This window comes from Malurus melanocephalus, unplaced genomic scaffold, assembly GCF_030028575.1.
Source record: "Malurus melanocephalus ecotype Western Australia unplaced genomic scaffold, MMel_1.1 scaffold_274, whole genome shotgun sequence".
In the NCBI taxonomy this organism is placed as follows: domain Eukaryota; kingdom Metazoa; phylum Chordata; class Aves; order Passeriformes; family Maluridae; genus Malurus; species Malurus melanocephalus.
The window spans coordinates 949,515-976,687 of record NW_026623506.1 but is presented as its reverse complement, the minus strand read 5'-3'; positions in this window follow the sequence as shown (position 1 = coordinate 976,687).

Genomic DNA, 27,173 nt, shown 5'->3' with positions numbered 1-27,173 from the left:
CTGGCGGGGACATCAGCCACTGCCACAGCACGGCCAGAAAGGCACACTGCTCCTTGGAGAGGAAGGCTCCTGGCTCCTTTTCAAGCCCTTGGCATTGCTGATGGCAATTCAGTCACTGCCACACAGTTGGTGACACCAGCAGTCAGCGCTCAGACCAGCAGGTTTCCCTCTGTGGGTGAGTGGGTGCATTTGTATTTCAGTGTCAGCTGTGCTTGTTTGCCCATGAGGCCAAAAATTGCCCCATGAGGGAAGAATCTTGCAGTCTCATATAGTATTAAAGAATAAACTCCTCTCTGAAAGCAGATGGCTCCTCTGGGACCCCCATCATCATCACCATCATCATCCCATCYATCTTCCATGCTGTCCATGCTGCTGTACATACCCTGGTTTGGCCAGGGCAATCACCATCAGCCCAGGCCTAAGATACTCTTCAACACTGCTCCAGGACCAAAGRGTRAAATTCTTTTTCCTTGTATTYCTCCAAATTMKYGTTAYCTTCATCAGGATCTCAGGTGTTTGRTTTCTTAGGGACAGATCCATCCSAAAGTGTGGCCACTGGGTATTCAGCAACAGCCTTTCATGAAGCAGAGAGGGAGCCAAATTTAAAAGCATAATTTTAAAGTCTTTTGGCCTTCATCATTCTGTTTCCAGGACCTGGACCCAGGAAGAAAAGAGGGCTGGAACTGGCCTCTGTGTGCCTCACACCTGGGAGCCAGAACCACAGTCAGAGCTAGGGATTTCACGGCTCAGATTTTCCACAAGCGTTTCTCATTTCTGGATTCTTTTGACACCAGGGGTCTAATCTGAGTCCCCAAATCCATGTTCCCACTGTCTCCAGCTAACATTTCCAYCAATCCCCATGCTGTTGTGATGGGAGGGCACAACAGAGCACTTCCACTGGGTCATCCCTCTCCACAGGGCAGCCTGAGGTTGGCCAGGGTGTGTTGTTTGGGGGATACCACAATCATTTTCATGGAGCCAAGGCCTGGGAACTGCAAAGCACCAGTTTGGTGCCCAGAATTTCCCATGACTTCCACGTGCACTCAGTACACATAAGAATGTGGCCCTCAAATACTCAGATTTTAGCATTTTCTATTGCTTTTACCAATATTAAAGTAGTGCTAAAGTCCTTAGAATAAAAATCCAGTGTTGGATAGTCATAAGGACAGAGCATAGTAAAGTTAACCTGGGCAAAAACCCTTTAACTCACCAATCAGACTGAATCTAAAGTTTTTTTTTTAAATAATAGATAATTTATATCCTTGCTAGGTGAGTTCTCTTTGGCCAGTGGAAGGGACCTTAGCAGCATCCTCCTTACCAATTCTGCAAAATCTTCACGCTGCAGCAATGATAAATCCTGATGGGYTTGTGGATTTTGTCACCCTTCTGTTTGCTGATGACAAATGTCTGGAGGAAGGTCATTTAGCCACCATCTGGATCTAAAGTGATTTGAGTGTGAAATGGATAAAACTGGCTATTCCTGGAAGTTTACACCTCCAGCTATCATTTGCTTGCCAGATTTCTTGCCCCTGTATAAAGGAAAGCCAGATAAATGACGTAGGAAGTCCCAGGTGAGACCCCTCTGTGGCCTACCTGCCTAAAAAATTGCATTTAGAAAAGGGTCTACAGCCAACCACYGATAGGAATTGGTCTGCCTCCAAACTCATTTATTTCCAATTAGTCCTTCAAGCTGTGTGGTAGGGTCCACTGCTGTCTAAAATCATTTATTTTGTGTTTTTAGACCGAGACCTCCTGAACACCACAAAAGCCTGAGCTGTCAGACTCACACTGCCTCTCCCACTGAGGCTGGAGAACCCAGATCTCCTGGGCTTTGTGCCTGGAGATGGCACTGGTCTGAAAAAGGGGGTGGTCTGTGATCACAGRAACTCCTCAGTTCGCAGCCTGGAACATGAAGAGAAGGTTTTATGGCCTCTCCGCTGATTTCCACTGCAGAATAGTAAATATCCCTTGAAGAAGCATTTCCCCTCCTGCTCTGCATCCTCCCAGGTGATGCTTTTCCCAGGGTACACTCCCATTTACATTTTTCTTATGTTCATATCACTTTTTCAGCAAACCAAAGGGAAAAAAAAATCCAGAAGGCTAAAAAGTCATATCTTTAAGTCTTAAAAAGTCATATTTTTAAGTCTTCTTTCAGGATCAGATTGCTTCTGACAACTTTTTCACTCTGACTTTACCATCTCTGATTCCTAATTCTGAAATCTTGCTTTAGGATGGGCTTCAGCAGAATCACTTCTATAACAGTCACTTCTATAACAGAGTCACTTCTATAACAGAGTCACTTCTATAACTCAGCTGAAGTCATTGGAACCCAAGTAGCCCCAAACCTGAGGAATGGGGGAAACCTGGGGGAAATGGATTCTGCTTCCCTCAGCAGCTGTACATTTTAGGGTCAGGTGAACCAGGCTTCCTAAAATGAGTGCATTTCCTATGGGGAGAGAGAGGAAGGTTTTTAGGAATTCTGACATGAGAGGGTCTGCCTAGCCAACAGAGGGAACCAGCTTCACTAACTATGCAGAGAGATTTTCACCCAGTGCAGGAGGATTATTCCTCAAAATGCAGGTGGACTGGATTCCTCCACCAGCATTCCAAATGAATGCAGAATTAAGTACATGTGTGGCTCCTTCCAGCCAACAAATGTTACCAGGAATCACTGAATCCTATTTTATTTCTGCCCCCAAGATACGAATGGGAAGTTTTCCACCAGCTTCCACAGATCTTGAGCATTTTATATCCCCACAACAATCACAGTTAATTCTCTGAGATTTTGAACTAGAACATTACTCCTTGTCAGCTCTCCAAAATTTTACTACCACCTGCAAGCCTCTGCAAATCCCAGCCACAACTGCCTTTCACAACATCCATCTGTGCACCAGTGAATCCTACAGCTTGTAAAGAGCAGATGCAGCTCAGCAGAGGCAGATGAGACATCAGAGCAGTGCCCAGGGGCTCTGCCACGTCCAAAACGCCTGCTTTCCCTTTCCAAGAGCTCGTGTCTTCCGCACACTCCCCCTGCGTGGGTCGGCRTCGGGATGGACGGCTTCCAGCTCCTGCAGAACACAAAGCACAGGCACATCTGGCAGAGAAGCTGCCAGACACTCATAAATCAGGACTGATGGTGTTGCAGTGACACCACAAGGATGCCTTTGAATCATTTGATAAACCCAGCTATCATTTGATAAACCCAGCTATCATTTGATAAACCCAGCATTGCTCTTGCCACTCATGAGTGGAGCGATGGTTGTTTTGGTGTCTCAGAAGAGCAGTGGGGGCTGAAGGATCAAGCTTTCCTCATCTTCTCTGCCTTTGGATGAACATCCCACAAGGCAGGAGAGGCGACCTCCCCGTCCATCACCATAAAAACATACGAGGTATCAAAAGAAATCAAAAAGAATTCACGCCAATAAACGCTGGGGCCTCCTGGCATCCCCGACGCTCGTTTTTCTGATGCTTTTCAGACAAACCACACTCKCTCACTGCGTGAAAATCATTGGCCTGATCTGTAAATGCTGAAAGGAGTTAAATATGTCAACAGGAYATTTCCACTACAGCTTCTGAGCTGGGACTGTCTCTCTGTATTGTCCAAAGTGTTGTAAATATGGGGTGGCCCATGTTTAACACAGACCTTTTCAAATTTGATCTAAACTATAGAAATAGAAATATATAATYCTGAAGCTTTGTTTTTGCAAAAAAAACCCCACCATCTGCCTGCCTTTTCAGTCTGCTATCCAGACTGATAGCAAAGATTTCACTTGAAATGATGCTGACAATTCTCAGACTTGTACCCCAACCACATCCTGTGCACGGCTGGTCAAAAATGAAGAGGAATTCAGTGAAAAAGAATGAASAGTTTTCTGGGGTTTCTTGGAAGGAAATTCAAAATTCCAGTGATAATATTATCAATAGTTGGGAATTGGAAATATTGGAACCAGTTGTCACACCCACTGACTTTTCTCTTCCTGAAAAGGAATAATTTTTGTTGTGCRTAATAGTGAGAAGAGTGGATAAATGAAGAGTAAAAAAGGGTCAGGAAAGAAAAAATAAARTTCATTCTCATGATTCAGGCATTGAAATGGAAACACACAATCCACCCCACTTAGCTCCCTGAATTGTTTACATTTTGATTCAAGTCTGTTAAGCAAATATATATGGATAAGCCATATTTTCCTCTGCACCAGGTTGTATTTAGGTCATCTGAGTCTTATATCTAGCCCAAGACAAGGATGTTAAAAATACAGACATATTAAGAATGGCTGCTTTGTTCTGGGGTATTGAATCCCAGCACTGCAGCTTTCCGGGTTTTATGGACCATGTGGGCTGTGGTTAAGATCAAAGATACAGACATTTTTTTTCCCCCAGAAAGCCAATAATGGGAAGTTTCCATAGTGATGTAAGAGATAATTCTACAAAAAATTTAAAAAGTGGAAATCCTCCAGGCTGGATCTGACCCTTCCAAGAGAAAGGTTCTACAGCTCTGCTGAGCAGCACCAGAGGAACCGCTCAGCCATATGGTCKAATTATGGCTTTTGTGTGTGCTTCCCATGGATAAATGACTTTCAGGGTTGCTGTCAGGAGCAGGCAGCACACTGCACTGTAGTGGTGCCAGTTCTCATCATTTCATTACGTTTTGTCACAACTGGCATTGTTCCCACACATCATCTCTCTGACTCTGCCGATTACGGGAGGATCTCGGCTTTCAGCAGCGACCCCGCATCTCTGGCACTGATCAAAGCTCACAGGCATGACCTGATCAGAGCCCCACAGGGCTCAAAAGCAGGGACACTAGTTCAAAATTGAAGGTTTTTGTGGAGTGGCATGTTTTCATCSCATGGCAGAGGGAGGTGAAGCTGGCAGTGCTGCTGCTCACACTGTTGGCATCACAGGAAATGCCCCACTCGGGCACCAACACAGCATCCACGCTGCTCCTGCAGCTTCAGCATCCACAGGGCTGACTGCTCAGCTCCTGGAAACAGCTCTGAAGACTGACAAGGAAGGGGTTTCCAATCAGAATGTTTTTAATTAAAAGTGGTGATTCCTGACAACCAGCCAATTTGGGACTAAATTTTTTTTCAATGTGTTGCATTTACAAAGCTGGGCTAAACACAGAAATATTTTATTTTGATGCTTTCAAAGGAGACTTTTACAGTTTTCCTTTCAATGATTTGCAACAGATGAAGTGATTTATCCTCTGGAGCTGCCTAACTTTAGATGGCATATGAAAAGAGCTCATCTTCAAAGATATTAAGTTAAATTAAATTATTCTCACTCTGTAGCTTCATTTAGATAATTCTTAAGATATTTTAAAGCCTAAACCATAAAACTGYATGTAAACCAGGGCAAGTGCTTTGTCACGATCTTTTTTTAAAGACAAAATTTATATCTTACTAAAGTCAGTTAAATGAATATCAGTATTTTGGTTTGCCTGCAGAACAGAGAAATCATCTCATCATGCAGCCCCTTTCTTTTCAAGGCTATTTGCTGTGTGCTTCCATGCAACAGAATATTAGGTTAAAAGGCAGTAGTGTTTACAGGTTGASATCCATTTCTTATAACAGACAAGCCTGACATCTGGTTGTCTTTTCCAGAAACTTTTGATTAGCAGGAAAATAAGTTGTTCTGAACAACTAAAGGCCTTTTCCCACTGCACAAATTACCTGTAATTAGCTCAGAAATGATGGGCTCGAATCTGAGTAGAGATGATGCAGCCAGAAAGCTTGCAGGACACATCYCTCATGCAACAAGGTCTGCCATCTAAAAAGAGAATTAAAGTTTTCTGYGAGATTTGAGCTGCAGCAGTTGATCATGGGTGGCCACAGGGCACTGTTCACATCTGATGCTGCACCTTGTACAGCCAGAGACACCACCCCCCACAACACAAACAAAGATTTCTGTGCCTGGACACACAGCAGGGACTCAGTCATTTTACTCAGCAGTTGCCCCAAATGTTACAGATGCAAAACTGTCTGCGTTGAATTTCTCTGGAGCCAGAGGTTGCTCCCGGGCCTGGGTACCACTGACAGTAGAGATTAATCTTTTTGAGAGGCTGACATCTGTCTTCATGCCACATTAAAATACTCCCTCTCTTTCCACCACTCAGTAAAYGGAGAAATCTTCTTTGATGGAAGAAATAGCATTTAGGATTGATTACACAGTGCCACTTGGTCGGGATCTTTTTTTCATTTTCAAGCACATAGCTTTAAATTCCAAACCAAAACATCATTTGTGATCAACAAAAATCATGTATCATTCTTTCTGAGGTTTATTTTGAAAATCTGGGAACTTGGTCCTTCCTCCAGCACACGACTTTTAAAATCACCGGTGTGATTTAGCTGAGTATTTGCATTGTAAGAGGATTTTATTTCTCAATGAGAACGCTCTGCTGGCAATTGTCCAGCCTGTTCTAATTAYTCCTGCTTCATGTGGCTACGCAGGAATTCAGCCATTGTCCATCCTRTCTATGCTGTCTGCCTTACCAAAGTTTAATCTCACGTAGCTTTCTATTGTTTATTTTTTATTCTCAGCCTATGCTGAATAAATAGCAGTGAACAGCCCTGCAGAAGGAGCCTGTTTTCATTGGAATTAATATTTTGCTATTCAAAGCATTTGATGCTGCTCTCACTGTTTATTCTCCTTCTAAGCTKTATTTCCTGAAAATTAGTTTTTCTGCTGTGTGTTAGCTGTGWCATTGCTCCTGAAAAGAAATGCCAGGCTATGAGGTATAAACTAGAAATCCTAATGTCTCMTGTGATAATGCAATATTCCTCTGTTTTCCTTGGCATTTGAAATTTTCAGGATCCAAGGTGGATGGTGCRCAGTTTCCTCTTGCGTTCACCTCCTTGTTAAATTGTGCATGGAACCAACCTTGCTTCCAGCTCCTCTGTGAAATGAAACATTAATCATTAATCAACACTCCTCAGTTAACAATTTGCAAATTGTTTCTTAACCTTCAATAAGGTCCAAGCTCGGTTTTAAAGCTCAAGGAAAGGGAAAGCAGAACTCAGCTCAGTTTCCACCCAAGATTTGTCCTCTGATGCAGCCCAAGTCTCTGTACCTGTTTCCAAATYTCTAAAACCTGGATAAGTATTAGATCAAGATCAAAGACAAGGAAAACATGAAACTGAGCTTTTCCTGGCTCTTTCCAATGCAGAAACATCAACATTTCAGTGAGATGGCAATGCTTGAAGCACATCTAAGACTCACTGATCTCCCAGACCTGGTAAACTTCATCCCACTGATGTTGACACGCTGCTCTATGAGCTGTGAAAGAGCTGCTGAAGAGATGAGCAGTTACTTTTCAAACCACAAACTGATCATAAATAAAAGTTTCAGTCATATAAAAGGCAATCTAAGGACACTGCTTACTGTCTCAAATGCTGTGTATTGAAGTGGTTTCTTATGCTGCAAGTCAAGACCCTCGGGAGGCTGGAAGAGGAAGGCAAAGCATAGAAAAGGATTAAGAGGGTTATAATACAGAGGCTTATCTAAATTTTAAAGCATTTAACTGAGTATTAGTGTGTTAATAATTAAAAAAAAAAAAAAAAAAAAAAAAAAAAAAAAAAAAAAAAAAAAAGAGAGAATAATTTTAGGAAGAAAAAAACAAGAAAAAAAACCCCAGCAACAGATCTGACCTCCTGCAGTTCAGAGAAGTGGAACAGCTCATCAGCTGCTGGTTTCCACAGCTACCGAGTTRCAAGAGACAAATCAGGAGGTGATGGAAACTTCTGAGCTCAAGAGTGGAATATGGAGAGTCCACACTGAGTAGATTAACTCCTGATAGCAGAACAACTGATCATCGCACAAAAACACCAGGTTCTAACACAAGAAGCAGCTTCTTTGTTAAACTTTGGAACTCCTTGACCCWCCAGATATCAGACATTTGCCTGAGTTCAGAAAAGCCACCAGGCAAATTCATGGCAGAGGAAGCACCAAGAGCTATTAAATACCAGAGATAAACTATAATGAAGCTGCAGCTGAGTTTTGGCTGTCCCTGTCTCTCCATGCAGTGCCCAGGACAGGGCTGARTAAACTTTGGTGTAGTCAGCCACTGCTGCATTAATACAGCAAATTATGTAGACAGTTTCTCATGATTGGGCTTTATTTGGGTSTTTTTTAATTGCCCCTTTCATTTTATTGCAGAAGATGAAGTTTAATTGATTTTTATATGAACAACCGAACACATTTTTTATATGTGAAAYCCAACAGCCTAAGGAACAACAGGCAAATTATACCTATTTCTTGTCTATGTTTTAAAGCATTTCTGTTCCCACTTGACAACTTTTGCAAAACCTTTTCCTCCCACACAGGAAATAGAATTTTTCAGCTCCTCAGAGGCTCAGGCTTCTCAGGAGCTGTGGACCTGGGTAAGATAAAGTTTCCATACAGCACATGTATTTCCAGCATCTCCCAGCACCTAATCCCTGTGGTCATCAGGGATCTCTAAGAAATGTCCATGTGCATGTTCTGAGCTGCCAAGAGACTGAGCATGAGGGGATAGAGTGTAATAGAAATTAAAGTGTTTCTTCAGGAGACTGCTCTCTGGTTATAACCACTCCTGGGTTATGCTGAGCTAAATCAGAAGGTGCTCCTGCAAAATGAATCCACAAATCCAAGAAAAAAATGGGCCTCCCCAGTAGTGCAGCCTAATGAGTTAAAAAAAAAAAAAAATGTAGTCAAATTGTGTTAATGGCCTGCTTGGGCCTTGTGGCTCCATATGGGAATTCTCTGCAATCCCATCAGTCACATTAATGAAGGCACCATATCCCAAACCCCTCTGTAGACAGAGATTTCTCCCAATCAAGTGCTATGCTCATCCTAGAGCTGACTCCATAATGTTTCCTTTTTTGTTGTTTGCTTGTTTGGTTGGTTTTTTGTGGGGTTTGTTTTTTTTTTTTTTCCCAGGGAAATTGCCTTGAGCTGATCCGATCCTTATCTAGTTTTGGTGCAACTTTCTTTTCTCTAGCAAGGCTGCTCCTGACAGGTGTGGAGTAAGGGAATGCCAAAACAGCTCTTGCATGGGTTGGGTGAAATTCCAGGTTCTTGGCACCTGAGAGATTTAGAATCAAGAGAAGCCAAATGTTAGCAATGATGTGTGGGAACAAGAAGTAAACATCTTGGATTGTATCTGATCACAAAGATGTTATAAGGACTTGGAACCAAGGACAAGAATTGAGACCTGAAGTYCACAAAGAACTGACATTTTTCAYCTATTGCATGACACAGGCCATCAGYRTTGAGGGAAATTTGCAGAATTWGTAAGAACTGTTTTGTTTTGGGGAAAACCAAGTGGATATCCATCCATTTCCCTCACCGTGTGCTGTTTCTCTGCTTGAATGAAAATATTCACGCTGTGGTCACGTCAAGAGCTCAGGTCATCTAGTGCTGGATGAGATGGTGTGGTAGGTGCTGGAGCAGAGTAAATATTTTTAGGAATAAAGTAAATGGCAGCCTGCTCTCCCCACGAAGCTTTCTGTCTGGATTTGCAGGCAGATGCTGGAGAGTGACTGGAGAAGATGCAGAAGTTGCCATCTCTGTGTTTCTTTCACAACTCCCACTTCAAGAGCTGGGTGTTCCCACCCCTCTTGGAGCAGCCTCATGTCCTGGGAGCATCCCCAGATGTCACAAGGGGAAACAGGGTGACATCTGGCCTTATGTTTCACAAACTGTGTATCTTTTGCATTGCTTAAGTATTCAAGCAGCCAAAGTACTGAGAAATCAGCCTCCTAGAGCCAAAATGTGCCAGTTTCTGTTAAAATGGCTGCATTTTAAATAACACTCGATCATCCTCAAGTAGTGTCTGAGATGTTAATGCTTCGTGTAGTTACTTGGAGGAGAATAAGGATAAATCTACTCTCTTTAGCCTGGAGAAAACCTGAATTGCTATTCCCTGTGGTAAAACCAGCCTGAYTGGGCCCAAAAAGACCAAGAAAGACAGGAAATATGGTTAATAGCTTTATTGGTGAATTGGTGGGTGTCACATCACCCAAGGTATTTGCCTACACAGATATAAATGTAAAACCATCACCTAGCAAAAATATACTGTTCTTAATGTTATTTTGCTTCTCTGCCCATAAAGAAATGTTACAAGGCTTGTGAATTTGACCTGCAGAGCAGAGCAAGCTGATAGAAGAGCCCCTGAATGTGGCACATCATTATGCAGATGTTATTTCTCCAAGTATTTTAGKGAGGGTTATCACAGAAAGGGAAGTTCAGCTCCATCCTTTCCTTTGATTACACARYTCCAGTGACTTAAYGTYAGCCCCTAGCTCTGGGAAAGTGCCYGCCTTAAAAGGGTCTAGCAGAGCTTTATTAACGCTCCATTCACGCTCATTTTCTCCGTGCAAACTGTCACTATCTGTCAGCAACCGCTGCACGAACAGGACATTCATCAGGTTCAAGCAGGCAGAAAAAAAATGAGTTTGTTACATCAAACCTGGCTCTTTGAAGCTGTGTGAAACGCAGTCGTTGCCACCTCAGGGATCTGGGAGCAGCCACGTCAACATCCTAAAGCTCAGCCGAGCCTGCCAAAGCCTGGGGTGCTGCAGTGCCCGGGGTGCTCCTGGACACAGCAAAGCAGCACCACCTCCTCCAGCCCCACCGCCTTGCACAGCCACCAGCACTTCTGTCCACGGTTCCTAATCGCTTCCTGGCCCCAGCAGGTCACCTGCAGCCTCTGGGCCAYGGGGCTGACCCTGTCCCAGCCAGGAGCTGCAGTGCCTGGCACAGCAGTGGCTGCTTCTGTGGATTTCGCAGGGCAGGATTTCCCTGGAGTGGTGGGAGATGTGTGATTGCTGAAGTTTGCTGTGAGCATCTACCTGTGGATGCTCTGTCCCTGGAAAGATTGAAGGCCAGGTTGGATGGGGCTCTGAGCAGCCTGGTCCAGTGGAAAATGTCCCTGCCCATGGCAAGGGGGTGGAATTAGATGATCTCGAAGGTGCCTGACAGCCCAAACCATTCTGTGATTCTGTGATTACCAACCATTCTGTGATTCTGTTATGCCTCTCCTCCTCCTGCTCAGTGACCAGAGCTCTGCCAACAGCACCAGTGAGCCAGGGACAGGATTAGGAAAAGCCCTCCTCCTTCATTCCTAGCCTTTATCTTCTTTGCCCTGATGACAAGGCATACCAACAGTACCCTAATAGATAATGCTGCCCAAATATAAGTGAGGTTTGCCAGCCAGACCCAAAASTAACATCTCTGTCCCTCTCCACCCACAGAGCTGCCCAATGGCTTCAGCAGCTGTTTTAAAGCCCATGTGGAGGCACAAAGATCCCAAAGGGGGTGTAAGGAACTGGTTTTAATGTGCAGATTCTCACCTCTGCCTGCATCTATAGAGATCTCTGGGCCAGGGCAAAGCACATCAGCAGGGGCAGAGATTGTCAGATGAGCACAATACTAACTCCTTACAGCAGTGCTCAGGACAAAAACTAAATGTGGCATTGATTGGAGTATAAATCCTCCAGCAAAACTGGCCAGGAAGAGGAGCAATAGCAGATGAGTCCTTAAATTCACTGCTGAATCCCTGCTGCTGTGCAGAGTTCATCACTCAGCTGCTCCAACATCTCTGCAGACAGCGGGGTCTGTGCAGACCTTACAGGTGTGTCTGCCTGTCTTACAGAGCACAGGAGTGTGAATCTCACCCTGCAAATTGTGCACTGATAGCCCCTCTAAACAAAGCCTTGGGTAGAGGGGGAGTGTTATTTGGATGGGAYTCCCATAGAGTAAAGCCCAGAAAATGTAAAAAATAGCAAGAGGAGCCTTGTCCCTGAATCAAAGCTCTGCAGTCGCCCTGCACAGCATTAACTCAGACACCAGCAGGCTGCCAGAAATGACAACTTTCCTAAGAGATTTAAAACCAAAGTTCCCTCTGACAGCTTAATCCCTTGCATGTATATAGCACTTCACATGCCCAAATATTAACTGATTCATGGTTAATTAACTCGTGGTTATAAATTTCCCCTGGCACTTTTTTGCAAGGCTCAGGATGTGAATGTTAAACCAAGTGTCCCAAGCAAACTGCAGCACTTGTAAGAAAAATAATAGGGCAGATCATCACCTGGTCTAGTGTAGTTATGTAGATTTACTGGAGCCCAGGGCCTGACACAATTGCTCTTGAATTCATTATGGCAAACTGCAATGAATGAAGTGCAGAGCTCCTTCCTATAGCAAACCCCAGTAATTAATTTGCTATTAACACGGGGGACATGGTATGAAATTCACTTTATTCTGATGAGAATTATGACATTGTAACAGAGGAGCTGAGGAAGACAAGGTGTTTCAAGGCAGTGGAACTGAAGGAGTGTTGCAAAAGAGAGTCCACTGTACAAAAGCTGACATTCATAGCACGAATCTACTCCTCTGCCTGAGCAGAACCCAAAGCAAAGGGAAATTCTACCTCAAAAGAAACCCTACAGGGTGAGACATTTCATTAGAGCTCAGGTCCCCAGTGGCCTCTGCAAGGGTGCACTTACATCCTTGGCTGCTTTCTTGGGAGGACTGGGATCAAACCTCTTCCCTCTTCCATCTTGCTCCACATCAGATTCTTTGGGGATCCTCAAACATTTTCCACAGAGCTGGATTCCCTCTGAGCACTGCTAATTCAATGAAACCAAAATTGATCATAAGTATTCTCAATACATGATTTTTGACCTGGTTTGGAAAGATTTTGGAAATATTGGATAGCTCTACACACATGAACATCTCCTGAGTCTCTGTGTGCATATCAGCCACATCTTGGCTTACAGCTCTATGCTACTGAGCCCAATACTAAATGAACTTAATAAACATTTTGCAGTAATTCAGTGTTTTCCCTTCCAAGCAGCATTTGTGGATGGCTCTGATAGGTAACTCAGGTAATCTATCCTCTCTGCAGAATGCTGCTGCACTAAACTTTTTCTGTGGAAACAGAACTAAACTTTTTCTCCCTTTTTCTGTGGAGACAAAGCATAAAGAAATATGGTAAAAAATMATGAATGGTACAGATGCTTATCCTCTCTAGAAGGGCAAATGCATGAGAGTAAGACAAAAGAATACAAACCCTTTTACAGGAAGAAACCCCTTCTTTTTTTGAATGGGGGTTAGTAATCTGAGGAACCTGTTGTGTGATTTTGCAAGTTAAGGCACAAAGAGATTTGAGGGGGAAAGAAGGATTCTGTTATATTTATGGCACGAGGAAGCATCCAGCATTGCTGAGAAATTAAATGCTATCAATTAAATATCAGCTATGATATGCCAGGAAGAAACACATCCTCAGGGCAGTTTGTTCCACTGGTCCCATGTAAAAGGCAAAAGGTTTTTCCTGGACATGGGAGAGGGGTGGCTGCTAATAAGGCATGAACAGGAATGGAGCTGTTCTCTCTGCACTTAAAGCTCTTAATGGAGTGTGCCTGTGTGGATTTTCAGGTGAGTGATGAAGACTGAGGTCCCAATCCAGTTTATCAGCAAGAGGATTAACAGAACTGCTCTTCTTCATCCCACAGTTTATTCTCACTTGTAAGGATTTGATTATTTTTGAAGTTCTGACTTTCAGTTATGTTTAGTTGAAGTTGGCTTGTGAGTTAATAAAACTAGTCAGGGAACACACCTGCTGAAAAAAACTCAACATGTGCACACACCCAACATGGTGTGTGATGGCACCAGCCTTGTTCTGACACCAAACTTAGGAGGATGGGCATGGGAACAGCACCCCTTGGACCCCATCTCAAAGCTGTCACCTGAATTTCATACTGGTGTTCCCAGAGGGCATTCAGAGCTGTGCTCAGGACCAGGATGGCAGGCAAGGGCCCACAACTTCTGATGCCCCAAATTACAGGGCTGGGGGCACGAGGGATGTATTCTCTCTCTCCATCTGCACGAGTGTTTCTTTAAACAGAGCAAGCAATTTGGGGGTGAGGGACTTGAGTAACCTCTCAGCTCCCTGAGAAGAACATTTTGGCCCWGCCTGCTTGAGGAACACCTCCTGGAGGTCACAGGTTGTGATTTCCWAACCCTGGCCCTACTCTCCAAGCAGCCCCTCTTGCCATGCTGAGCAGATAAAACTCTGCAGCTCCTTCCCCTCCCAACCCGGCTTGCCAGCTTCCACCCATCCACTGGAATCATCATTCAGTGATTTGTGATGTACTGAAATGCAGTGTACATTGCAAAAAGCTCTAATAAGTCCCTGGGAAGCAATTAAGAGAGGGTTGCACATGAGTGTGAAGGGTTTTGCTCCTCGAGCAGATGTCCTCTTGGCAGATGAACTCTGGTGAGTCTTGCTCCACCTCCACAGCGAGCAGAGACACCATCCTGACCAGCCAGGCTGACTTTTATTCGGCCTTTCTCCGGAAATAAGAAGCATGGTGAGGCGAGGTGATCCTCCCCTGCGGCCCTGGTGTGGATTATGGAGCTGGCAGCAGCAGGAACGCATTAAGGAAAGCTCCCAGCAACGGGTGAGTTTTAAAATGAAAGCTGGCTCAGTGTTAATGCGCAAGTAATGTGTCCCAGCTGCCTCTAATAAAACAGCCAGCTGAAACTCAGCATCATCATAAACGGAGCAGGGATTTCACAAACATCCTGGCTGCTCAGAAAGAGACTGACTTTTTCTTCTTTTTTTTTTTTTTTTTTTTTTTTTTTTTTTTTTTTTTTTTTTTTTTTTTTTTTTTTTTTTTTTGGTTTTTTTTCCCCCTCAGAGCTTGATTAAACATTTCCTGTTTTCAGCTTTCCAGAAAGGTCCTCAGAAGCCTTCCCCTGCTGCTTTCATGCTGGCAGCTTCATTTTTCAAGGCCTTCTGGTGGTCGTAGTCTGACACAGCAATGGGAGGATTTTTGTGGACCTCATATTTGAGCAAGAAATGGCTCTGCTGCAGCTGCATCCCCATCACATTTGATGCCATCCCTGTAGGGATGGGGTGGCACAATGCTGGTGGCAGCCCCAAACACCTGGTGGCTTCACAAGACCCCAGAGAAGAACCTTATGACCTGTGGCTTCCTATTTGCAGASAAGGTGAGGAGAAAGCTGTCTACAGCTGGGAAATAAACCTTGGATTTGGCTTTTGCTGCAGATTCAGGCAGACTCACCCTAAGGCTGGACCAGCAGAGCTGATTGAAGGTCAATMACCCACAGAGGAACAAGCCCCTGAAGCAGAACCTGGTGGAGCAGCTGGGCCGGGTTTCATCCTGTTGAACTCAGGTCAACCTTCAGTCTGTCTCAGCCAGTGCAGGCACCTTTGGGAACTTAATTTGAGCTAATTTGAGTTTCTTTTCAAAATGAAATTTAAACCATCCTCCAAGCATGCAGACAGGAATGTGTACCTCTTATGTGTCCACAGCCAAACCTCACATCCAGCCCAAGTCTGGAGGAGGGGAGAAGATTCTCCTGGCCATGACAGTCTTTTTGATCACCCAAGGCTTCTACAGGTCTTTCCATAAACTCCTCCAAATTAGGGAATTGGAAGAAATAATGTGCTTTTTCTCAATTTTTTTTCCCCAGCTCCAAAGACCAATCACAGTTTGTCACCCAAACAAAGGATGGAAGCAGCCTTGAAGTTCTCCCATTGTTCCTCTGCCTGGCCAGGGAGCAGGATGGTGCTCCTGACCTCCAGCTGAGCTACATGGGCATCTTGCCAGCCCATAAAATCAAGTTTCACCAATTAACTTTCAGTAGTGGAGGGTCTGGCTTGAAGCATTCAGCTCTAATCCCAGATAATGTGTGACGACTTTCAGWGTGCTCATTCCAAGTGTTGAGTGGGCTTCAGTGTTTCCTATAGCTCCGYAATATCTGCCACAAAATATAAATCATTTCTGTGGTACAGAGGAGAGAAAATGCTCGAAATGCTGACTGCCACAGAAATAGAAACATTTCCTCATCATCYCCTGGTTTTAGTGGTATGTGTCTAAATACCTCTAGAATTCCAGMTTTGCCTATTGTTCAGAAGTGCCTGTGATTTCTGTGTTGTTTTCTTGACAGCCAGYTAGGAATCCCTTCATAATCTGGAATTTAACTTCATCTTGCCTTAACTCTCCCCATCTGACAGAGGCATTGCCAGGACTAATTAGCAATGTAAGGTGGTGATTAATGAGCAGATATTTCAAAACACGACGTGCCGCCGGATGTTGAGGATTTTTGGGGCAATTTGGAGAGCAACATTCCTAAGGAGCTAGTCTGAGCTTGACCTCTCTGGAACATAAAATTGTCATACATATTCCATGAAATGGAAATGTTCTCTCATGTTCACTTTTGGTAACAGGCTGGTGGAATGGTGAGGGCTTCAGTTGATGCTTCTGGCTACCCATAAATTTCTGCAGGATTTGTAACGTTCTGAGAGACATTCCAAGAAAACGGATTAATTTTCTTTCCCCCGCAGTCTTATTTTACTTTGAATCCTCAGCATTTTCTTTTCCTAAAACAAGGTATCAAAATATCTTGGACGGAATTTTTCAATGCACACTTTGAAACACCTTGCCAAAAAAACATTCACTTCAAATGGTATTTGTTTGGAGTACYTGAGTTTTCCTTCAGCCTCAGGAATTCTGCTTAGTACAACTCMATAATATTTCAGAATGGAAACAAAATAACATTGAAATTTATCAGCCATATGCAGTGCTTTTTTAGACTTTGTACACTGATCCTGGGTAACTGAAAATACGYTTTTCTGGAGTTTTCTCAATTATTTTTACTTGTGTTCTTTCTTTTTTCTTCTTCTTTGCAATCTTCTTTTTAGTCCTCTTACAAATTTTCAGGAAGGTTATCTTCAGGCTGTGAACATTTGCCTTGCCTATTATCAATATTTCTAAAATAAGAATTAGTGAAAAATTTAACGCTTTCATGGTTTTTTTTTTTCCCAAACACTTGTACAGCCATTCCCCAGGGGTAGTTTAGAACAGTTCATAGTCTTTGTGATTTTGTGTTTATGCAATAGATCAACCCACAAATGCAGAAAAAAAGGTGTATTGCAACAAACTGCTGAAAATATTTTTTTAAGTCTCTTTACGTCAAAAATATTCTTTAAGAAAATGGAAAAAAAAATTTAAAAAAAAAAAACTCTTTGGGAAATGTTTCCCTTTCAAAATTTAAGGACAATATTCTTTCTCATTGAGGGAGCTGCTTCCATTTAAGAGCTAAGGAAAATACTTTTCCTGTTGAAAAAAAGTATGGTGGGGGAAAGGGAGAACTCATTTTTTGTCTCTATCTTAGTACTCCCACTATAACAAAACATTKCACAAAATAAAAATTAAATATACAAAGTTGAGAATCAGAACTCATCCTCACCATTTTCTTTATGTCACAAGGCATAAGTTATCTTCCCAGCTGGGAGAGAATTTCTGATGAAAGTAAGTCCAGGYCAAAAATGACCTAGCCTTAAAATTAAATGCTGTCCCAGAAGAAAAGTTAGATTTTGCTGAGCTCAAACTTTTAGAGATTWGCCAATCAAGCCACTGCTGTACTCTGCAAATTGCCACAGAACTCACATCTCAGACCTCAGGCAAAGTCWTCATAGCAGCACAGTGCACACCACAAACCAGCCTGCCCGGGACAGGTGGACAATTTGACCTCTGAAACAGTTGGGTCTGTTCATTTTCTGTTTCTAAAGCCTGGAATTAAATTTATCCCAGCCAAACAACCTTGCAAGAGCCTTGAGACAGCACAACCTGTGTGTGCTGTACATCCATGCCGGAAAGGGAATGAGCCTCTGCTGTGCTTGATGCAGCCCCTTCCCCCAGGATTGCTGGTTTGACACACACAAAGCCAGGATAAAGGAGAGGGGCTGCTATTATCCTCTGCCTCATCTCTGTTTTATGGGCTGAGAAGCAGGGCAGCAGGGCCCATGACTTATTCTTGGGCGAGCACCCAAAGCCTGTGCCAGGGATGCCATTCAACCCCACTCTTTGTCCTCACACAATGTTTTATCAATAATACCCATTGTTCCCTCCATAGATTTTATTTTGTCCAAACAAATACACATGTTTTGGCTATCCCTGCACTTTTTCCATGGCACATCACCCCTGTCAGCTCCTCCCTGGCACCTGCCCAACCAGCGTGGCCATTGTTTTTTATGCAGCTTCATCCCTCAAAGCACCATGTCATTGTCATGATGCTACACTGAGGTCAAAGGTCCCACTGAAAATGGAAGCTTGATTGTTTTAAACATCACCTAAAMCACATTTCCATAAAATAAACCGTTTCATAAAGTGAAAACTCTTCTAACAGAGCTGACACAMAACCAGATTTAGGTACAGCACATCCTTGGCTGTGGATGAGCGACTGCTGTTCACACAAGTTATCATTTCTGGGAAGGAGGAGACAATTCCCCATGGCCCCAAACTGTCATTCTTGGAAAAAAGAGCTGTTTGTGATTGGGACAGGCAAGTTCCCTCTGCCAGGTTGGAGACAGCTCTGGTATGGGCACACCCAGCTCACTCAGAGCACCGTGAAGTGCAGCAGCACCGTTCTCTAGTGGAGACCTGCTTTGGCAGAGGTGGAGATTGAGCTGATGTCTCCCAGCCCTGTACTAAATAAAGACAGACAGGAGCATTGGGAGTACTTGATCATGTTYCATAATGATTATAACAAAGCTTTTCTTGCCAAAGAGACCACTAATTTTAACTCCATCCATTCAATTAATAGTCAAATGTGGGTTTTTTCAGATTCTCCAACAGTCTAAGTAGAAAAGCTCATACATATTTTCAGGAAAATAACTGATTGYTTTGAAAATTCTACTTTCATTTGTGTTTCTTCTGACTTCAGGGGAAGTTTRYGGGGGGAWGGAGGAAAGCCCAGCTCCATCAGTRGGGGCAGAAGGTGTGGAGAAGGCAGTGGAGAAGGTGTGCWCCAGGGATGAGAGCCATGGGCACTGTACCAGCAACATCCATGGSAGGGACAYGGTCTGGCTTCAGTGTCAATGAGAAAGAGCTTCAAGGAGAGCCTCCTGCACACTCTCACACTGACATTGCCTGATGTACCTTGCCACAAAGGCTTTTGTTTGTGTTCCTTTGCATGGTTTTACGCTTCCTAAGAGCTGTGCCATAAGTGGGAGTAAGAAGGATTTACACACAGTGGTGCCCTGACACAACTTCCAACCATCAGCACAAGGGAGGGCAGGAAAAYTCACCAGAAGCCCAGTTTTTCAGAGTAGAAGTGTTTGGATAAATACCGACCGCTTTGAGGTTTAACCACTCCGGAGCAAAATGGGGAAAACAGGAATGGAAATTGCCTCTAAGATTTGTGTGCCAGGATAGGGTTATGCCTCTTCTCTGTGTCCTCAGTCCTGGTGTAAAATTCCTTGCCAAGGAACAGCCTGCTCATTTTGGTGAGGCAGGAGAAGTCCTCATCCTGTTGAGGAGGGCAGTTTCTCAAAGCAGGCGGTTTCATGCCTTTGAGGCAGCAATAAGTGCTGGCAGTCCAGCCTCAGAATCACATTCCATGGCCATTTCCTTCTGGAAAAGGACTCATGTTTTACTTGTTTTCTCCTGTTGTTCATTTTATACCCAAGTGAAACCAGTGCCCACTGAACCAAGATGCCTTTTTTATTATTTCACCATTTCCATCTCTTCTTTTTCCTCTGCATGCTGCTGAGAAATCATCATCATATCTTCATAGGGAAAGATTACCACCTCACAGCAGTCACCCCAAATCTTCCTTTCTCAACTTTATCTCATTGCTCTTCCATGTACCTCCACAGCTCCCAAGGGATGTTGTAAAGAGTGAAATGTTCTTTTCCTTCCAGCAAGAAGCCCAGATTAACATTTTCCTTTGTCTATATAATCCACTGTCCAGAATTTAGGTCAGATTCTCTAGCCAGTATAAAGCTCACAAATTCGTACTCTCTATCATTTCATGGCAGCTAGGAATTGATGTAAAATGCATCTGAGGAAAATAATGAKCCTCTGTTTTCAGAATGTCCTGGCTTCACAAACCAGTCCTTTCCAGAGTTGYTGGAAGAAACCATCCCTCAGGTAGGACAGGCAAAGAGACTGTCCAGTGCAGAAAAGAGGTTATTATATATTAATATAATCTCTATACCTCTGCAGTAAAACAAGATGCTGCTGTATCCAGCCTGAAAAACTCCAGGGTTAAAAGCACAAGCAATCAGTGTCTCAGAAATTTTATTTTCTTTTCAAGACAGCTTTTGTGTCCACATTTATCTTTACAAACTCTTAGACACCTGCCAAAAGCATTTCCTGCCCTGTTGTCTCAAAACCCACACGTTTGTGCTTTCAGTGGAAACCATGAACATGTGCATCAAAAGCACTGAGGGGTGCATCAGGCATGAAAAAACATGGAAGCCAAGAAACATGATGGATAAAACAGGCTGGAATTTCATCGCTGGTGGCCACAACAACAGTCACAGAAAGAGTAATAAGAAAGAGTAATAAGAGTAAATTCCGGGAGGATGTGAGGTTACGGATCCAGAATATCGGTAAACGGCGTCTGCTCTCCCGTTTGACCACATAATAACTAAACTGCTGTATTTTCCACACTGCTCAGCTAAACAGCTTAAATTGGACCCTCTCRAAGGCTGAAAGGAATCAATTTCATCCTAAACAATTCCAAGGCCAACCTGACCAAAGCCTTTGATTCGTGCCAGTTAAAGTCAGAGGTTTTATGGCGTTGGTTATTGTTCAATATTGGCCAGCAGAGTGAAGAGCGATGGCTGCGTTCACCTTTTCTTCCCCCTGCAGAGGTGACCAGCAGCTGCTAACTGGGATTACTCAGGATTGAGGAGYTCCCTGGGCCAGTCCTCTGTTACCAGCTCCATCTCACTGCATCTCTGCACCTTCTCCTTACCTGGAAACCATTAACTCCCCACTCTGAGCTCCCCTTCCAGGGGCCGCTCCGCAGAGAATATTGCTGACCAGTTCCTGGTATGTTCTTTCATCTGATGAAAGAGCTTATTTAAACAGAAATCTGAACATTTCTGGCCTGCCAGGCACTGGCTGAAAATATGTTAGTAGATGCTTTGTCATGAGCAAATCCAGACCAGAGTTTCCCTCTAGGTTCCTCGAGTTCCAGTTATGAGGTTCCTCAGTTTGCAGCCAGGTAGGTAAAAATCTTTTACATTTTTCAGATGGGGGAACTGTGGTGGAGCAGAGAGTGTAAGAAATGTACCCAAGGTCAACAGAGATGTTTTTTTGTGGCRGAGTGAAGAGTCAAGCTCAGATCTCCTGCCATACAGTGGGGAGCTTCCACCACACCACCCTCCTTCCTTTGCAAACTTGCTGGAGCTGGGTTAAAGGACCAACACCCCAAAATCAGTGGCACCAGCCATCCCACAGGGAGCAAAACAGTGCCCAGGGTCAGTGGCTGGGCTGCTAAAATGCAGGACTCAAACACATCACACACATCTCCTGCAGAAGGACGAGCACACTGTCAAGGCTGGAGAGTCCCACCACCATCTAAGGCACAGAAAGGTAAAATTTGGATGAAAAGAAAACAACAGAGAGCTCATGGAAACCACTGCAAACAGTCCCATCATTCAGCTGAGGGCCTGAAAGATCAGACCACCCACTCCAGCACAGAGTTAGTGCCATGGACCTGGTGATCAGAGGGGGAGGAATTCATTTTGGCTAATTCAGAGGTCTACAAGGTAGAGCTGGCCACCCTCAGGTTCTTCAATAGAGGCTTTTTAAGGAGACACTTGTCTGAMCTACTTTAAAGCTCTATTTTAAGATAAGTAGAATCATACCCTGGGTATTGAAAATAAAGAATCAGAAAAGGCAACCCCAGAGTCTGGCTCAGATTAAAATATTTATGTCCATGCATCTACTTTTGATCACATGTATCTCACCCAGCATGACAAATGGGAATAAACTAAAATTGAAGTAGAACCCTCCTGTGAAGTGATTCTTAGTCCTAAGTGGCTTCATTTCATATACATTTATAAATATATACATATATACAGTGCAATTTGTACTGCAACATTTGGCCACAGTAGAGAGCTGATAATTCTGATCATGGGAAATGTTTCCATTATTAAAGATGGTAATTGAGTGTTTTTGGCACAGTCCTGTTTATCTGCAGAGTAAATTTATGTTCTCATTCTTCTCTGGGCATAGCAGGAACCAAAGAGTAAAGAAGAGCCTCTCCTTATCTTCTTAGTCTCTTCTTCTGGTCACATCTGCACCCAAAACATCCTCTTTGTGGTCAGCTGAGGTTACATGCACAGCTGATTTTTGCAGCTTGGGGTTTTCTCTTACTATCTCTTCTCTCATYCTCTGGTGTTTCTGGCACATTTGCTTTTACACATTCAGAATTCAACCAAAACAATATCCTGACACCAGATTTGCTTTGTGCTACCAATGAAACACCACAGGCAGTAAATCTGGGTTTCTGAAGTCTCTATAAATCTGCTGTTTTAGTAAACAACTTCTATTACTGAACTCAGTTCTATCTGTCTGGGGTGGACAATGGCCATAACAGATAGAAATTCAATTATTTCTTGCAGAAGTAGCCAGGCATTAGTGAAACAAGTAGCAGAGCTTGTCCCTTTCAGCTCTCAGTCTCCTAAGTGATTCTGGACAGACCCTGCTTTCAATTGCTTCCTATTTTGCCAGATTTAACTGTGTGGGCTGAAATGTAGTGCTCTGAATATGTGCTGCACACTAAAAGTTTTGAGCCAATTTGAAACAAAACATTTCAGGAGGTTTCRTGCACAAGACAAGGGAAAAATACATTCCTTTGCCCACGTTCAGGAAGCTGTTTCATGAGCAGCAAGACTCAGGAAATGTGGTTTCACTTCAACACACAGCCTGGGCTGGTAACACAGCCCCCCTGAACTCCTCTCATTCCCCCCTTGCCTTCTGACCTGACCCACTGGACAAGCAGCAAAATACACCACAGCTGAGATAAACATGTAACATGTTATATGGATAAAACATGTCCTGAGCCATTTGCCTATGGACAGAATGGACATGAGGAAATCTGGCCTTTTCTCCCCATTTTCAGAACACTTACACCCATCTCTATTCTCTACTCAGCCATCAAGTTTCAGAGAACTTGCAGGRCATTTATTATATTGGATATCTCCCCTCTTCTCTCAAAATTGGTTTGCAATCAGCCAAGTGATTTTTAAAAATGAACACAGATGGGAAGAGGGAAYGATCCCATAATCCTTCTTTTCACATAGTTTAAAATTTTTATTGGACCTTTATTAGTGGCATTACCAACTCCACTCAAAGACAATTTAATAACATGTTCTGTGTATTAATGTGTACCTAAATACTGAGAGGAAATGAAAATTCATAAAGGATCTAATCCAAAGCTTTCTGGGCTTCACTGTGCTCCTAAGGCCTGAAAAACCCTTCCTCTTCCTTCTCCTCCTCTTCTATTTCTTCCTCTTCCTCTTCTTCTTCCTCTTCTTCTTCCTCTTCTTCTTCTTCTTCTTCTTCTTCTTCTTCTTCTTCTTCTTCTTCTTCTTCTTCTTCTTCTTCTTCTTCTTCTTTTCCTTTCTCTTCTTCTTCTTTTTCTTCTTTTCTTCCTCTTCTTCTTCTTTTTCTTCCTCTTCTTTTCTTCCTCTTCTTCTTCTTTTTCTTCCTCTTCTTTTCCCATTCTTCCTCTTCTCCTCCAGTCACCTGACTGCAGCTGATCTTTTCCAGGAGTGCTTGAAAATGAAAGAAGTCAATGGGAGTCTACATGAAGAAATGTGACCTAAACTATAAAATGAGTGGTAGCTTGGGAGAGAAATTAGGGGCCACAGCCCAGATCAGAGCAAATCTTCCCATGCAGGACAGCAGGTAATCGATATCTTCAGGGCACTCACAGAGGAGGCACCACTATGAAAAGATTTTTTGACTTTTTCTCTGATGCAACTCTTTGGATTCAGTTCAGGTAAATAAAGTGCCATGAAAAAAAATGTGTATTGGCCACTGTTTCCCTTGCACTGTTTGTAARGGATGTCAAGAAGACAACAAATCCCAGTCAGTCATCCAGCCAGGCTAATGAGCCACAGAATCACACCATGCAAACCCATTGTTCTGCACGCAGCGTTTTGGCTGACAAAATACCAGCAAATTAGTATTGAAACTCCCCAAGTTCAGAGCTGCAGTGTTATTATCAATTCTTCTTCCACCACCATTCCTCCATGACAAGAAGGAACACACAGGCAGGTCTTTTCATGCACCCCAAAGTGTCTGAGGTGCCCATCAAAACAAACAATTCATCCTCCTGGTGCTGCATGAAGAAGCCCCCACTCCCTGGCGACTGCAAAAACTTCCTGAATACGAGAACATGCATGTAATTACCAGCAGCTCTAAGGTTAGCATAAATCAAAGTGAGAAGTCAGCTGCCAGGGGCACTTCAGCAGCAATGCCCACGTCTCAAAATGGGGCTGAGCTAAAGCAATAACCCCATCCAAGTCCCTGAATGTGGCTCGTAATGGGCTGGCACAAAGCTACATTATCCCACAAGCTGCACCTGCTTCTAGAGCTGCTGGAGCAGCAGCAAATAGAGGTGCCACCTGGCGAGATGGCATTTCCTGAAGCCTGCAATGACGGGGCAAAAAGAAAAAAAAAAAAAAATTCCCCCCAAACAGATGGTGCCCACAGAAATGGGAGTTATATGGAAACAACAAAGGGCATTACAGCAACCACAAACGCACTGCTCTCAGCCCTCTCCAAACTGTCACGCACATCCTTAGTGGGTGGTAAAGACAGGCCTAAATTCAGGTGCCTTCCCTCCCAGGAAAAAGGGATCTTGTTTTTCAAGTTCATTGCTCCTCAAACTGCATGAAAAAGATTAGAATCACAAAGACCCGCTGAACAGTGTCTGTCCCTCAGCATAAAGACAGCAAAAAATAAAACCCAAGGACTGACAGTGCTAGAAACAGGCCATCTGCAAAGGGATGTAAATGTGACCGTGCCCCCAAGTCATGGCTTACAGTCTTGGAAAGTTAAAACATGCTGACTGAAAGCACGCAATTAGTGCCAAGAAGAATATAAAGTATGGGAATACAAGGGGTGGGGAGGTGGTCAGATTTGCAAGAGGAAAACAAAAGCTTGTTTATCCCAATGAATTMATTGCAAAACATGGAAGTAACAAACAATCAGAGGTGCCTCTGCCCTGGGTTATTGATTCTGATGGTGTCCAGCTCCAGTTGCAGCCACCAGTTACAGAATAAATGGCCTAAGAGGACAATTACTTCCTGACACACAATAGTTATGTTCTGAAACAAAGAAGTTTATGTCTTTCTCRTAGCTCTTGTTTATCTAGCCTTTAAAATGTTGTTATTATAATGCTGCATAGTCCTGTCATCTACTGAAATAACTCATCCTTATTTCCATATGGCAAATTATTTCTTCAGTCACGACCCTCGAGATTTCACAATAGTGTCGAAATAGTAATTGCATCTCAAGGATCTGAAAGAGCTTTGCAAATCATGGATGAGGTCCTGTCTCCCCTGTCAGGAGATGCCCCAAATTCCTGCTGGAGCCTCCAAAGTTGCAGTGACCTTGGAGACTGAAGTTATCTTTCTGTAACAAGTAAACTTAAAAGTAAATATCAGCTCTTAGGTGGCAACATACACCAGGAATTATCCTTGCACCACCATGCTGAAGAAAAAAAATCCATTACTTTCTAACCCCTATTAGTGTCATTGCCCTGCTGTCCCAGTGGGATTTCCCTGCCCCACACCAAACACTTGGAGGCTGTGGTTCCAGGTCCTTTATGGTGCCAAAGCAGCAGCGTAAAGAGCTCAGCTGTGTTCACCTTTTGATCCAATTTCCTGAACTCAAATAGGTAATTTGCCATATTTGGAATGTGGCAAAGCATTGTCTCCCTTTGTTGTTTTGTGTTCTAGAGAAGGAAAACATCTCAAAAGGAAAATCTGGAGCAGTCTGGCCTGTCCCAAGGAGGGCAGGTCATGTATTTGTGGTGGCATTAGCTGTTCAGAGGGGTCACTCTCCCTGCCCCTCTGACATTCCATCCCTTTTGTGCAGAAATTGGAGAGGAGGAAGGAGATCCACCTCCTCTCCCCACAGGCACATCTTTGGTATCCTGGAACATTATGGTTTTGCCCAGTTCACGTAGAACCCTGAGAAGTGCCAAACTGGGGAAAACAATTCTGAAAGAAATCTGCAGAGCTGTCAGGCTGAGTCCTGGTGAGCAAGGCAGGCAGTGTGGTGCTTTGGTGATGGCCCTGTGCTGTGCAGGGAAAGGACAGCAAATCCCTGCAATCCAGGACTCTGGTGGAACTTTGTGGGGCCCCTTTGTGATCAGTTCATTTCCAGCCCATTCTGCTCACTGGGTGCTCATTTTGGATGTATCTTGTCTGTTGTTTGGCTCTGTCCTAAGCACAGTCACACCTTTCCTGAAACAAATAAAAGTGAAACATCTGTGCCATCATCTCCACAGGCATGAGCTAACCCCAAAGGCATGAACACAAAGGTGCAAAGACCTGATCTGGATATGTCCCATCTTTTTTTTTTTTCCCCACAGCTCTCCCTTTTTGTGCTATGGTTCTTACATTTTCCATACATCTTAACATTACGGGAAACACTTCAGCCCTCCTTTTCAGCTTCTGCCTAACCCATTGCAACCAGTTAAGGATTCTTCATCTCAACCTCACTGGTGGTAACAGAGGTCTCATTTTGGCTGGATGGCTCTGATGTCCTCTTAAGCAAAACTGTGAGGATCAGTGTGATATTTACACATCCTGTTTCCATGTGGCATACTGCAGACTGTGCATAATAAATAGAGTTACATGTATCCTCATGTACATATTTTCCCTGTCTGGTTTTCTTCAAATCACCCATTTATTGATATCCTTGCTCCCTCTGMATGCCACACACAAAGAGTTTCTGGCTCAGCATTCACACAAACCAAAGTCAGAAATCATCTCCAGCTTGGGATACAGCTTTGGAGAGACAMCTCACTCTCATCTGGGTAGAAAACCCAACACTGAAGAATTACTTATCATATAAAATTCAAAACTTTTTCATATCAAATTCCTCCTGGGGAATTTTCACATCCTTCCAGAAAAACTTCAGTGGGCTGAAATCCCAGTATGATCAACAGGTGAACATCTCACCCAGAGTTTGAGCTTCTCTTCAGGGTGTGCTAAGCTTAAAGACAGCCTTTGTCTTATTTTCTTCCCCTTGAGAACGTGCTGTCCCACTATTGCTGTGATATAACCAGGAGGTTCAGCTGCCAGAGAGACCAGAGTGGGTGACACAGCAGAAATTTACAAATGA